The sequence below is a fragment of the Periophthalmus magnuspinnatus genome, chromosome 20, assembly GCF_009829125.3.
Source record: "Periophthalmus magnuspinnatus isolate fPerMag1 chromosome 20, fPerMag1.2.pri, whole genome shotgun sequence".
Taxonomy (NCBI): Eukaryota; Metazoa; Chordata; class Actinopteri; order Gobiiformes; family Gobiidae; genus Periophthalmus; species Periophthalmus magnuspinnatus.
Genome location: NC_047145.1, coordinates 7,720,028 through 7,736,333, shown reverse-complemented (window position 1 = coordinate 7,736,333; position 16,306 = coordinate 7,720,028). Strand labels below are relative to the sequence as shown.

General features: G+C 39.4%; 1 protein-coding gene across 2 annotated transcripts in view; it reads right to left on the bottom strand.

Annotated features, from left to right (window-relative positions):
* znf438 (zinc finger protein 438) overlaps nt 1-16,306 on the bottom strand; it is a 75,575-nt gene that overhangs the window by 19,392 nt on the left and 39,877 nt on the right. For both annotated transcript variants that reach the window (XM_055229893.1, XM_033986218.2), the window contains one exon: nt 10,318-10,390. The gene's annotated coding sequence lies outside the window, so the exon portion shown is untranslated. The remainder of the gene's footprint in view (nt 1-10,317; nt 10,391-16,306) is intronic.

Here is a 16,306-nt window from a genome sequence, read left to right as displayed (position 1 = left end):
GAACATTTGTGTTTCTTGTACCGCTCCTCCTCTATCCTCCTCTAAAATACCAGATTTTGTGTTTTGTCCTTCAAATAACATTCACTTTAAATCAGATGTTATGCCCTGACAGTTCCTCTTTATGTTACTCTTACTTGATTAGTAGTTTTCCCAAATACTTTTTTATTCTTACTTGAGTAATTTCTTGGACCCCTGCTTTGTACTTCTACTTGAGTAATATTATTTTGATCTAAAGTTACTCCTACAATTTTTGGTTCCTCTACCACCTCCGGACATGACTGAAATTTCATCTCGACTCAAATTCGATTAATCACTCAGTCCCTCTATACACATCTATACTTATACCACTCTTTGTACACTTCCATTTCAGTATTAGTGGCCTTCTCCATGTCGTGGTGAGCTCCCCATGCAGGTTAGGCCAGTGGTCAGTGGGATGAAAGCCTCCTCCTCTGCTCTTTGAAGACAGGATGCTGTAAACCCTGACAACCCACGACCTTTGACCCCGCGTTCTACAGGCTATGTGTCATCGGCAGGAAGTGTACGTCCCCAAATGGAAACAGAAAGGTAATGGAATGACACGTGCACACATCAATACAGGTCGCAGAGAAGAGGGCTTTTAAGACAGGAGAAACAAAGAAAATCTATACATAGAACGCAGGTCAAATGGTTAGCACTCTTGCCTCATACCAAGGACGCCAGGGTTTCTTGGACAGTTCCAGAGATCAAGATAAGAATGCCCTTTATCTGTCCCACAATGTGGAAATGTCAGTATTTTAACGTCAAATACAAGAAAAGAATCAAGTGGTCTGAAAGATGGACAAACAATACACAATCAAATAGAGCTCAGGAGAGATCGCTAAATAACTCAAACATACATGGATGACATATAAAATGATGACATCTCTTCAGACATGGTTTTGATCAGGGAACAACCTTATAACATGTTAGATAGCTAAAAAAAAAAAAAAGCATAATACGTAGCCACGGTTGCCCTGGGGCAGACTGATGGAAGTGAGGCTGCCAAACTGTGCCATCTGCTCCGAGCGGGAATCAATCCTCTGACGTTCAGGTTGGAGGACTGCTCTAACCACTGAGCCACTGACTAATCTAACATTAGCTAAATCAAATGAATTATTTAAAGAGACATTAAAATGCTATATAAAAAGTGAAATAAATGTAGAAAAAGTAGACAATAAACTGGAAGTAGTGTTTACTCTAGCTTTAAGTTTAGCCACGTCTCACAGATCCACAAACCTGGGATTAATAAACTTCTTTTTTGTGAATTGCTGATAATGGAAAAAAAATAGTTATGTTTGCCTGAAGCAAGCCAAGTCTTCAATAAGGTAGTCTTGTCCAAGATCTAGAGAAGAAAGCCCTCTGTTGCTGACAGACTGCTCCATGGCACTGGTTAAAAGGTAGTCAAATGTATCAATAATCAGATTTAAATCAATACTAAAACTATGGTCAAAATTCGATACTCATTTGAGCGGGTATCGATACTAAAAAAGTCACATTCCCATGAAGCACTATGGAGCCTACATGGACGACTTAGGGATTACACAGATATAAGGCCACATGGGAATATACAAAAAAGTACTATGATTTAATTGATTGAAAATTACATTCTATTGTTGTGGCATCGGAATCGGTATTGAGTATCGAGTCTATTCCTTAGTATCAAAAATTTTGTATCGTAACAACACTAGTTGAAGGATGGGTCAAATGCAGATGACAGATTTCCCTTCAAGAACAATAAATAAAGCCTACCTTACTCTACTTGAAAATACAGACATTTTAGGCCTTGGGAGCAACAACAATCTGATGTCATGATGCTAAAGATGCACATAAGCACTCGTACATACCAGGGTTGAGGCAGCGGTGCAGCGGAGGTGACAGAGCTGCGTTCCACTCCTCCACCTCCACCCTCCATACGGCTATGAACTAACCCTCCATCTCCCTTATCACTCGGAAAAACAACCAACCAGGCCTCTGCACCCCCCTTCCCTCCGCCTTCACACGGACACAACCAGCCAGGCGTCCGTGCTCCAAACCTTTACCTGACCTTTCCCCGCTCTGACATTTGGACCAGGGGAATAGGTCAAACAGCACTAAAGGGTGGAGCTGGAGGAGAGCTGGAGGGGTAAGGCAGGGGGCTGGGAGAGGGCCGATGGTGGGCAGAGGGTTTGGCTGCAGGTAGGTAACAGATGAGAGCGTGATGACAACGTGGACACCAGCAGCGATGGATGAGACTTTCACTGCTCCTCAGACAGGATTAGGATTGGGTTAGGGTCAGTGTGATTCAAAAGCCACTCATCTGGGCTCTTTTGGGCCCACACAACTTTGCTTGGAATGAGGTATTGCCTGTATATTTCATAATTCTAACAAACATCCCTCCTCGGCTCTTCCAGCAGTGCAAGTGTACTATAAAGGAGGCGACAGGACTCTGGTCAAATCAAAGCAGGGGCAGCGTGTTAATGAGGGAGTCCATGTTCTCGCAAAGGCTTCAAAGCACCGGGCTGTGAGGTGAGCCATCAAAGCTGTTTCTAAGCACAGGTTAATTGGTGCGTATTACAGAGATGGGCAGTGCGGGAGGCCAGGGCAATGCGGAAAGCCAGGTACTGCAATTATGTGAGCTAAAACACTCACAAGTATCACAGCTCCTGCCTCACTCTGCTCTTCAGCTCAATGACCTGTTTAGAGCTGGTGGTAAATTAAGGTGATGGGGCGACCTGGTGACAACGCTTCAAAATGGAAGTAAACAAAAGCAGTTAATTGCTAAAGTACTGAAATTCTGAACTTCAGCCTGTCACAAAAGCACGTTTAGAAGGACATGACTATAAAAAAAAAAGCCATATCAAAAAGATGTAGGTTTTTAACAGTTATAATTAGCAAATTGAAAGACTTCAATTTTGCAGAACAGGTTCTGCTTTAAATAATAGCTTTTTCCCCTTCTCATTTACTCTCTTGATGTTGTATTTAGAGTGATTCATGCATGCTTGAGTAATCTTCATAGTCCTGTATTCAAAACGTCATCGCTCCGATCAACTCGTTCACACCACCACCAGTATGTGGTCACTGCATTTACTTCTCCAATTACTTTCTTTAATTTGTTGAACCTACTTGCAAGTGTAATGTGTAGCTATCTACCTATAGGACCGACAGCCTACGAAGTTTAGTTTTAGATAATTATTACGATTTAAAATGATCAGATTATAACAACATGATGGTGACTGGTGTCATATATTATAATTGTATTTGAATGTCACTTAAAGAAGAGCTATTGTACTTGTGTCTGCTATACAATCTGAAGACAACTTAAGATGGGTCATTTTCTTGAGCAAGGCACTTCACCCACATTGTCTAGTATGAATGTGGTGTGTTGGTAGTCGGAGGGGGCGATGGTGTTAGCTTAACTAAACCTTGAATACAAATCACTTCACAAAACTCCACCTTGGATGTATAGTGTCAAGGTCAAAAAGTTTCAAAACGCAAACAGACGGAGTCTATGTCACGTCACGATTCACCATCCATCCAATGAAGGCGTTTTCTTCATGTTTATTTAAGCACAGATCAGCCTCCTCATCCTCCCCTCCAAACACTGTCAGGGAACCAGAGGAAGCACCTGCCCCTACATCATCTCCTCTCTACGGGGAACTTTAATGGGCCTCAGACGGAAACGAGACAAGACGACGGATGGAAGGATGGATGGAGGGAGCGATGTAGGGAGGGAGATGCCAGCTTGCTAATTTTAGTGTGTTAGATGAAACGCTGGAGGAGGCGGGTAACTTCTCCCTGACTTGGTGCCTCTCGTTACTCCCCGTGTCAGAGCCATCTCGCAGTCTCCTGGTGCTTTGATACTCCCAATCAGCCCGGCCTTTTCTTCCTCCCGTGTTGGTACCTGGGTAAATAAACAGCGTTGCGTGGGGATGCTAATTAGCGCGGGTTCAGGGACGTGACGAGCCCGGAGAGGAGAGCGCGCAGGCAGGTCGGGGAGGAGACGAGGAAGAGGAGGAGAGGAAGAGGTGGAGGAGGTACAAGCTCACCCAAGGGCGCAAAGCGTAAACACGAAGGACGAAGAGAAGAGCAGCAGGAGATCCACACATAACTCAGAGCTTTGAACACAAGTGAAAGCAGGTGACTGTTCAGACATAACAAACTTTAGTGATCAGGAGGCAAATCATCCAAATAGGAAGTGATCATGAGCACGCTCCCAATTCACTTTGCAAAATTGTCACCGCTCTCTGTAACTGCTACGCTGAGCCTCATCATTTCGGTCTTAAAATGTTCATATTTACTCGCTGTACATGATCCTGGTGTTTTAATTCTCTATTTCGTTCGTAAATCAAGACATAAACATTAATAACAGACAAACAAGTGCTTTCTTTCCCGGAGGTTGCTCCAGCTAGTATTAGCAGCAGATTTGATTGACAGCGTTGCTAAGCAGAGTTAACCCTTTCATTACCAGATATTGGCTATCAGTGCAGATGTAATAGTAGTAAAATTACAATTATTTCACAATAGAAGAGCAAAGACATGGTACAAGAAATGACAGAAATTAAGAGTAAACTGTATTTGGGGAAACTACTTCTCAAGTAAGAGAAATTGTTTGGACGTGACATCTGATTTATAATTTGAAGATAATGTAATTGGAAAGACAAAATACGAATCATGTACAGAATCTGGTATTTTCAAAGTATAAACACAAAAATAAGAAAAAACTACGTGCAAATGATATCTGAAAGAGTGGCGCTAGAAACACAAATGTTCAAATCATTTCACATTGTCAATATAAAGTTTTTGTCACTTGTAGATTTGCTCACAGTGGGAAGAGTAACCACAACCTCTTTACACTGCTCCCTACCCAAGCATTAAGCTACTCTAATCTAGTAAATGTGCATGAGAAAATGTAACGCAGTACCAGACAGAGAGACCTACTTCAGACAAACTGCTAAGACTGAAAAATGAACAACTACAGGCCACAATCATTAGAGAAGGGGAATTTTTACTTCTATAGGGTATTTACTTCTAACAGATGACATATTTAGAAAAATGAGAACAAAATATTAACAAGTTTCACTTTAATTTTTGATGCCGAGTCTCCCCTTCCTTTGCTCCCTGCGTTAAGTCACTCCCCCTTCAGAGCAATAGCATAACACAATCAGGATGCATCCCGCGAATGAAATTTATGGAGAATTGTCGTTTGGCAGTATAGATGGCATAGGCTTATGGGCTGAGCATTGCACAGAATCTTACAGCTAACTTGAAAGTCGGGTTTGAATAGGGCCTGGGAGAGATCTCCAAAATACTTAAAAAGGTATGGATGACATCTAAAACCTCTTCGGGTGTGTTTTGATGAGGGAACAATATAATAACATGGTAGAAAGCTAAAAAACATAAAAAAAATAGCATAATACCCATTCGTTAAGGTATGGCAAAGTACAGTGAATAGTGTCCATTGGGTCTTGGATATAAACACACTAATCCTGGGGAAATGAAAGCGCTGTGTGAAAGACATACTGCATTTATCTGTGTATTTAGCGAAAAGCTCGTTAAGATACACCATGTTTATTTAAATGTTGCTGTATGTTATGAGACTTCACACAAATGCCTCTCTTGCCTCTAGGAACTCAACAATGTGTTTAAAATGTGTTACAGCATAAAACTGCTTGTTTACATTTTGAGATGATGCTTCAACCTGAATAAAAACCAACACAAAATGTACCTCATGCCTAATGGGGTGTCTGAAATTTCCTCGACTAGATGATTGAGACAGGGCATCTGATGTAAAAAAAAACTCCTAAAGATAAAACTGCAAAATCCACATTACATGCACATTTTTAATATCTGTGCACATGGTCCCTGACAAATAAAACTAAACTAAGATAATTGACAGTAGGGCTGCAATTTGAATGGACATAATAAGCAAATTGCAAAGACTGCAATTTATGAAGTACCATCATTTCCCCTCTTATCATGTCTTATTCTACAAATAAATACATAAAATAAATATATAAACTGTAATAACTACTGTCAATTTACAATATTTATTTTTATTATCTTAGCTATGGATAATGTGTCTGCATCTGTGTCCTTAATAAAGCTCAAATGAATCAGATGAAAAAATTAAAACTGCTAACTGTGTGGTTTAGTCTGAAATGTGAAGTCTTTGTCAATTCTCCTGAACATGTGTAAAATGTGAACTTTGAACAGAATCCAATTACTAAAACATGAATCGCAAAGCTAAGTGCAATGCTTGAAAAATTACCATTAGATATACCGGTATTTCCCAAATTGTTCAGTTCAGAAAGCAACAAGAAAAGGAGGTAGGGCTGCACAATATAAGCGCAAAAATATTGATATTGCAAGAAGGTAAATGTATTCAAACAAGACAAAGTTCTCAATTTTACAGAAATGTACTGTTTTTTGAAAGTGAAATGGGAAAAAGGCAGATTTTATTCATGATACATTAAACTTGGGTTGGACTTGGTTTTGTCTTTGATACATTTTTATTTTGAATAGTAAATGAAGGCATCTATATTTTTTGTTTTAATTATGCCAAAACGTATATTAAAAAAAGAGTGACACTTTGAATACACAGTTGGATCCACTCTTTCACTCTGTCCTTTGGTTTATTACAGGTGATGGGTTTGAAATTCATTGCTGTATTCTGTATGAAAAAGTGGGTTGGCCTCACTGACTGTTACAAAAGAAGAGCACTGTATGAAATGTATCTATAAGGGACTACTTCAAAAACTGCCAAAGTACCTCACCTGCTTGTTAATTATTGGTAAGGGAATGTTTAATACCAGATCACATACATAAGGTTAAGGACGAGCTGCACCAAAATTGAGATGGGAAAGAGGCTTTTAGCTGTTTTGCTTCACAAAAACGCAATATACTCCAAGGAAACGCAAAACTGGATACATTGGTGACACAATCTTTAATCTTTAATTGTTTTATATGGACTTGTATACTTGTTTTGTTAGTTTTTTCTGTTTGTATTGTATTTTAAACAGGTCGCCCATGAAAAAGAGATCTCATGGGTTCTCCTGTATAAATTAAGATAAAGAAAATATTGCAGTACTATGATTAGCACAATATAAAACATAGTTATCAAATATCGCTGCTTTTTCTCATATAGTCCAGTTCTAAAAGGAGGGCAACTTCCAATTAAAGAAAAGCAAGAGAAAGTGAAACCAGCAGCACTCAAACCTTCAGATAGTGTGAGCGGGTCTGGAGAACATCTACAAGGTGATTCATGTGTATTCCTTCTTCATAAGAGACAGAAATCAGCTGCAACGCAACGTGCAGCAGCAGCGCAGAGGAACACTTCCCTAATGGCGACACGAGCAGATCAAACAGACATGAAGATGAATATGAGATGGTGCTGTCAGTGAAACAGGTCAGAGCCTGCAGCTTCTGGGAGTTCACTGGAGACTAGGTCCTATCAGGGACACGTGTGATGAAGAGGAGGAGGTCAGGGCCAAGGACAAAAAGCAAACTGACCAACTGACAACAACACAAATGCACTACACATAACACCCGCAGATAAAAGCCATGAGTTCAATAATAGACTTGCACCAGGCAGCAGCAAATGAGTTCATATAGACATGTTGTACTTGTGTCTGCCATCACGCCCGTGGATCATTTGTGTTATCATTTGCACCTTTTAAATAACAATATTCATCTAAAACCAACTTAATAAATGAAACAAGTTCGCGGACTTTCACTTTAGAAAACTGCAGTGCCAAATGGGAGCTGACATCTCCATAAACGTCATCAAAACAAAGAGCAGTGCAGCTGTCAGCCCTGCTGATGGATAGCTGCACATTACACTAGTGAGCTGTGGATTTTTTTTCATTTGTACCAAACTAACCATACTATACAACGTTGCCGAATTGTGTATCACCGATTAAGAAAATAAAATTGGAGAACAAAGTGTACCGGTGGAAATGAAAATAGGGTCGATCGACAATATGGCATCTTGAAGATAGGCAATTAACAATTGTCCAGACATGCTCGAATAACTCCAGATACAACCTGAAGGATGTAAATGAGAAGGGAAATAACTATAACATGGTAAGAAGCAAAGCTGACTTTGCAGAATAGGTCTGCTTTAATTAAGCTGTATAAAGTTCTTTGTGTGATGGATAAATCGATGCAATTGTTGAGGATTGTCCTTGAAAGTTGTCCCTAAACTCCATCTCCTCTTTTAGTCAGATTGGACTCAAATATGGACATTGCTCACCAGTGTAATACAATACCATTTTTATGATCTACAGAGGATGATGGGAGTGTTGGAAAGGCAAAGTACAAAAGAGCAGCATCAGAAACATGCAAAAATACAAAGATATTACAATATAAAATGCCCACAAAAGTGTAAAAGGTCTTAAAGTGCAAATGAGATTCTAGAGTACGAATTTCACAACAATGCAGCAAACAACTGTATTTAAGATAGTGGTTCTTAACCTTGTTGGAGGTACTGAACCCCACCAGTTCCATATGCACATTCACCGAACCTTTGTTTTTTGAAAAATAAAATATATATATTTTTTCAAATTCAAGACATATGTATGTTTTACTGGTGCACAAAATGAATCACTGTGTTCAAAGAATAAAACCAATACAATTCATGAATTCACAACAAATTACATACACACCTTTTCACAAAGACATGACCTTTTTTAATACTACCACACTGAAATGATTTTAATTTTTAACCTTATGTATTTCAATAATGAACTTGTATTTATGCTATTTATTATTTTTTACATTTTAACACACACCCATCACCTGATTTCCATCACGCTAGAATAATAATGAATATTTACTGCAAATCAGTGTGACTTCTGCTGTTGCCAAGGTGAAGCCATGCATTTCTGAACTGGTCTCTCAAAGGCAAGTGCCACTCTCATGTCATTTTCACAGCAAAGTCTGTTCCTTTCCTTCGTTTTTATGTCATTCAAACGGTTCATTTAAGCTGGGCAGGTACTTCGATAGGCACATCAAAGGGTGCATTTGTTGAATTGGGCCAACGTGTGAAGACGCTCGCAGTCCACTAATCATATGAGTCAGGTGCGTGTTTTGACCTCCACCATTTACAAAGGGCCAAAGCTCATCTGATTTAGGGCATTTTCTCTGCATTTTAGATAGATTTTTATGTATTGATCAAATAGTATGGGGGAGGCTTTCATATAGGTCTGTGCTAATTTCTGTAATTTTCAACTTTTCAATTTCAATGATAATAAACACTTACAATACCCACTATCCCATCAAACCAAGTTGTAAATGAAAACCTGCCAATGCACTTCAAGTCTTGCAAGAACCCACCAAAGAAAAACTGCAAGCTAGTATATATTTTAAAACTCTCAAGAGCAAGATCTCTGAGACTCTGAGAAGACAACTGAACTTGAGAATATACAATATTTCTTTAGGCCAAGAATATAGAGGAAGCAGAGGAAAAACTGCACTAGAAACTTGGGTTGTTAAAAGTATAGAACAGGACAGGAATGAACCTTTCCCGAACAGCTTTAGAATGATCTTGAGCTGTATCAGAACAAGTATAAGACACATACGCCCATGGAACCTACCTGGACTACTGAGGGATTACACAGACATAAGACCGTTTGTAATATAAGAAAACTACTACAATTCAATGTTGAAAATCACATATTATCGTCTAAAGAAAGAGTGGTTTTTTATCATTGCTGTATCGGATTTGGTATTGTGTTTGAACTTTTTAGCATTGTAACAAGACTACAAAATATTTCAACATTTAATCTGCATCCCTTTCTTAAGTCTGACCTAATGCCCCACTTTGCACAGACATGTGGTAGCCCCGAGCCCTCCTGTGTGCCCTACATGTCAAACAGCACACGTAAACCACATCTTTAAGGTTATCCGGAGATGTGTGTGATTAAACCTCTGTATATGATCCTGGATTAGGCCTGGATTGGTGCTGGATTGGTGCTGACAGGTGCGCAGGAGACTCTCACCAGTGTAAGGACTGGCCTAAGCCCTTAATCTCACCGTTAAATCGTATGAACAAGGTAAAAAACCAGATGATGATATGGACGAGACGGCGCTAGTGTGATGGTTCCACAGATGAGCTATTTTTATAATGAGGTCAATGGACGCTGGGGGATTTCGCCCTCCTGGGATCGGCACCGATGTAGCACTCCGATAAGATAGCTTTGTCGACAGCCAGATCGGGGATTGGAGGGATTGGGCAACAAACAAGGTTGGATTGGTGAAGCTTTTGTTGTGTACGCCAAAGTGTAGAAGAGGAGGGTTGAATGAGGGAGGAGGAAGGGGTACCTTTTGGATGACTCCTTGGCTGCTCCCAGGCTCGTCCTCACGGTGGTGCAATCCTGTCCCGTGCACGCTCCCCCTACAACACACACACACATTCACTTAAGCATATAGAGTAAATAGAAGTAAATGACATGCTGCCCATTTAATAAATACAAAATACAGTCACACCACAAGATATTTTACTGTATTGAGTTACACGGAGACAATTCATAAAGGTGTTGACATAAAGGGAAGCATCTATACATTATTTAATAAAATTAGACCTTTATCTCTACTTTCAATAATATAAAAGATATAAGCCGTTTCATGTTGTAATCCAAAGGGGGTCCTGTGATGTGACATGAGAAATCACATATTAAAAAGACAGTTGCACAAAAACCAGATGGAGCTCATCTGGCATTTATCCACCAGGAAGAGCTCAGGGGTTCAGGGTTTATGTCAAAAGAAATAATGATCATATTCTTATTTTTGTAAAATTCCTCTTTCATCTGAAAAATGTTGAATATGCGTCAGTTTGTCCCACGCTGTGACAGCTGTAGGTGAGGCAAGGCCAGTTTGTATAGCACAATTGGTGCACAAAGTAACTTAAAGTGCTTTCCATAATAAGACATTAAAAGCACAATATAAACAAATAAAAAAAAAATAAAAAAAATCGGAAAATGTACATTGAAAGTTTTTTTTTTCTGCTTTCTTCTCTTTTAGTCATATGCACAGCTGAACAACTGTTTTGAGCCTGGATTTAAACATTGTGAAAGTAGAGGCCTGTCTAACAAACGCTGATTCCCCATGTTTAGTTTTGACTACTAAAAAAACACAATTTTATTGTTAAAAGATATTCTAAGCTGGGACAATTATATAATTACTAAACCACCACTAAAGACATATTAATTGATAAGTAGTTTTTGACGTGGCAGATTTGTAGTAAAAGTCCAGAGGGGTGACAGGAAGTCACACCAAAGTGTGTGTTAAAATGTCTCAAATTAACAGTTCACAAAAAGTATTACTATACTGTGACATTGTTTCCTTACAATTGTTGTAGAACTGATTTGTTTTTGAAAATCATTTTTGGATTTTGCTACAAACGAGTGTCACACCCCAGGACAGAAAAAAGGTTACTCCTCCAAACATCACGTACCCAAATATTGATTACACAAGAGTTGGTCAAGACTTGGACTTGATGTTGTTTGTACAAATCGCCTGTAAAGTCTGCAGTGCTGTGTGCTCTACGTGAGATGATTACGTCGATAAATGGTTGCAGCTCTATACAAATGTGTTAGTGTTGTCATGATGCTATAATTTCTAAAGCAATTTGATAGTAAGAAATAGACTCGCTATTCAATTCAATAGCGACTACAGTATGATAATAAAAAAAACAGACTTTCTTTAAACAGTAATCCCTCAGTTGTGCAGGTAGGTTCCATAGTGGTCCATGGGCGTATACTCTGTCTTATAATTGTTCTGACAAAGCTTAAGATCATTCTAAAGTTATTCAGAAAACTTAAAGATGTTAATACTTTACAGAACAATAAAAGGTAACATGGTGATCTTAAATATATTATGTGTTAGCAGTCAATAATCCATAGAAGAAAATACCCCCTCTTTAAATACCGGTAAGTACAAATTCACTCAATTAAAATATAAAGAAACACTTGTCCACATAAAGTGAATCTTACATTTGCTTAAATAAAAAAAAATTTGCTCAAATATGCGCAAATCACTCCAAAGACAAGATTGTATTGTAATACCATATTGCTGATTAAGTCCTGTGATCGGTGATACACGAAGGATTTGGCAGCAGCGCAAACTTATTTTGGTACAAAAGAAAAAAGTGCTGATCTGCATCTGAGGTGCAGACTTGTTGTGAAGACGTTTACGTGTTTAACACACTGGGCAACGTAGTTTTCCCAACTCTGAAGTCAGCACACTTAAGTCGTTTTTAGATCAATGTTGGGATTTAAAATGTCCAAATTATAAAATAATGATTAAATTCTACATTTTAAACTGCTAACTTGTGTAGCTGTAACAGGCCAGCTAACATGTCCCAGTGTAGAGCAGGGGTCCTGTGGTGCGGTGTGTGAGTGCTCTGGAGCGGCACTAACTCGAGCCTGACTCCTCCTTTAAAGGTGAGGGGCGCGTCATGTGACCCGTCTGCTGCTCTAAAGAGGTACACGGTGAACACACAGTAGATATGATGTGTGCACTACAGGCCTGCTGCGCTTGGACACACACAGACACACACAGACACACGCACACAAGGTTTACATGCTTTTTGGGGACATTACATTGACTTCCATTCATGTCATGCAGACTGACCATAGTCACTGTTTCCTAACTGTAACCTAAACCCTAATCTTAACCTATTTTGACCCAGATCAAAGGATGGGGCGAGACACACATCCACAAGACTGAGAATTCTTTTAAAAATGTCATTATACTTTGCTTTCATTGTAACACTGCTTTTTAGAACTACAACTAGTCAAGATGTGTAACTCCTCTGCACTTAATCCTCTTTTATGTCTGACCCAAATATGGGACAAAAATTATGGGAATTTTGAGGACTTTCACACAAGTTCTGAATTGAGGTCATTTTAGGTCTAATGGACTTGGGCTGGTCCTGTTCTAATCATTGTTAAGTTGTGGACTATACCACAACTATTATTTAATTTTGGGTTTAGTCCTGCTTTAGTCCCAATTTTGATGAATGTGCATGTGTGAATGCACCCTTTATCTTAGCAAGATCTTGTCAAATCCTTAACCATAACTGAACTTAAAGACAGGGTATGATGTAGAATTCACTTTTTGGAGCATTCTACCCTTTAGAACATTCTCATCAAAAACATGTCTGAAGAGGTTTTAGATGTCATCCATGTATGCACTTCAGTACTGTGGTGTGATACAGCACATAGGCCTAAAATACATGTAAATTGGGGTTGTACTTGAAACATAGGTATATAAAACAAAACCCAAGCATGAGTGACAGGTGCATGTGGACACATCAAAAACAACCACTGCTGTTCACTAAATGTAGTTTGAGAGATGAGTTACGTGGATATACTGTTGTGTCACTATTGTGTCACTATTGTGTGTATTGTATCAGCTCCGCAGGCAGAGTGCAGGTTGTCGATGGCTGAGCCAAATTTCATGTGATTTTAGTGCTGCCCGATGAGTGGATTTGCATTCAAGTCTGCTGCTCCTTCAGTGAGTAACACATAAAGCCTGTACTCTCACCGTAACCCCGTCTGCTCTAGACTTGAGCCTTCTGACCGAAGGGACATGCTAGCATTTAGCTTTAGCACTGACGTAACTTTTCTTAAAAGAGCGGAGGCACCTTTCCCTCTCTTACCATGGTCCTACATATTCCCAGTGTCTCCACATCTTAGAGCCACGTAAACATGAATTGGTTCATAGTTGAATAGTAAAATTGTGTGTGTGGAGCCTCACTAAAATGCAAATTGTCCCGGTCACTTGAGCCCTTGTGCGGTGTAATTGATATATTGATTGATCATACCATCATGGTTACCACGACAGCTCTATTTAGCATTTGCTCCCAGGCCCTATTCGGCCCTCTTTACGCTTAGCAGTACAATTCTGTCCAAGTCTCAGACCATAAGCCTACGTCACCCATGTTTGCAATTTACAAAATTACAAAAGCAGGATATAAACCCATACACTACAACTCCACAAACCTGATGCAATGTTCAGTAGTTTCATTAGCGGGCGTCAGGGTGACACCACAACTTATTGTTTTCAGGGAACATAGCACTTTCAACACAATAAAAGGTAAAATAGCACTCTGAACATGTTATGTGTTAGCAATTAATATCCCACATAAACGTAACACCCCCTCTTTAGATATAATATTGTTGATTTAATAAGAAGAATTTATGCCATGGATATGCCTGATTTTTGTCCCAATGAATTGTGTGTATACAGATTGTAGTTCCCACAATGTGTTAAATACCCACCTACACACACCCCTCTAAACGCCTGTCTCCTCTGCCCTGCGCTCAAGCAAACAGCCCTCATTTATCCTACAGGGTGTCTCTGGAGCGCGACAAGCTGCCCGCTCACTTAGATCCAGCCCTGTTCAATAAATAAGAAGCGCTCTTGTGTGTAAATTATTCATTTAACATGCCTTATCCTCTTCCAACAACCTTGTTAGAGTGGCTGGAGAGTGGGGTGTGTGAGAGAGGGCGCAAGGGGGAGGAGTCAAGAGAAGCTATGATGCATCCCTAAGCTCCCTGTGCCCTTAGCGACGAGGGGACGGCTGATTCTACCTGACACCTCTTTTACTTGGGGCAAAAAGTACACATTAGGGGTTGCAAGATAATCGCAATTTGAATACTTATAACAAAAGCAAAAATTAGCATATCAAAAACAAATATCGTGTCTTGTTCTGCATAAAAACAGCTAAACCTGTGGTTTAAATCTGTACAAACATGTTCTGAAATTCATGTGATTCTTGTATTTTTTTGTCAGCTCATAATTCAATCTTTTTGTCAATTCTTCTGGAGGAGTTTGAAGGGCCTGTATCCATTTTTTTCTTTTTTACATGTATCTGAGCAAAATTTGCCTTTTCCCAGTACAGATATATTGTATAAACAGCACCTAGCCAAAATAAGTCCACTTTGTGCTGTCTGCATCTAATCTTTATTGTAATTTTTATTGTTTGTTATTGCATTTTATTGTCTGACAATCAGGAAGTGAGCGCTTAACATGCTAGTTGTTGACATTACCGTGACAGCAAACTCCACTCTGGTCTCTTAAAAATTGTGAAAAGGGCTGATAACCTCATCATGGTGAATGATTAGGATGTTCGATATGCATAAGGTAAGTGAGGAATAACTTTAGAACCAACTAGTTCTGTTTCTTCACATTTTTTAAAACACTTAAAATCAGGTGCAGTAAATCACACTTTGACATGTTTCCTCATACTGTTCAGCTGTGGTGTCCGGGTGCATTATGGCGGCAAAGGTGAGGATGAGCGCATTTGGGGAGGAGAGCACTTTTTTTGCTGCTTCAGATGAAATTGGACAACGCAAGAGTCAGCGACACAAGACAAGCTGATGCTAATGTTAAAGCCTGGGGTTAACCTGAGTGCAAAGGAGCATACAGGAGTCACAGCCAGAGCAAAAACAGCCAGAAAAGAATTATCAGATAAAAACAAAAAAATCTAATTAAAACTGCAAGCAGTGATAAAGGGCCCTCGTAACCCCTGTGACCACAGAAGGGCGCGCTTCAGTGGGAGGGCTGCCTATCAACCCTGGCTTGGCATTTGATTTAAAATTGCCACTTTGACTTTGGAAATATACGTTGCTTTCAAAGTGGCTGCTTTATTAGGCAGTCAATATGACCACACCCTGAGACTGTACCGTCCCCAGAACCTGCTGGGAGCTAGTACCCTCCAGGGTTCACTTTGGACCCCTCAGACGGAGCAGTACAGCTCACTTTAGACAGTGGAGACGCTCGCAGTCTGTACCAATCTGCTCCAAAGCAAACAAGTGGAAATAAGCCTTTAGTGGCAGTTTTTAGGTAAACAGCCAGTTTTAGTCTCAATTGAACTTTACAATACACTAGAATAACCTTAAGCTGCTTCCTTTTTATTTGATTTTATTTTATTTTTTATTAAAGTCATTGTTTTACATTTTGTTCAGTTAGGATTGCCAAAGAAAGTCTTAAGTGCTGGTGCATGAGAAGTGAAACAAGGCTAAGACAATAGCTGGAGTGTCACAGTTTGGCAATTGCAGGACTGAAACATTTCTAATGATTCTAGTGAAGACACAAAATTTAGAAACACAGTGAAGCACTTCCTGTATTACCACTTAATGACATCACAAGGAGCAACAGACAGCCTAAATATGCATGGTTTATGAGTTAAACATGTATGAATCAAACAAACCAGGTGTGTTTTTTATGGAGAAAAAGCATTATAACATAGAAATAGAAATGTACATAAAATAAGCCCTTTAATCAATGAATTTTTAGAGTAACT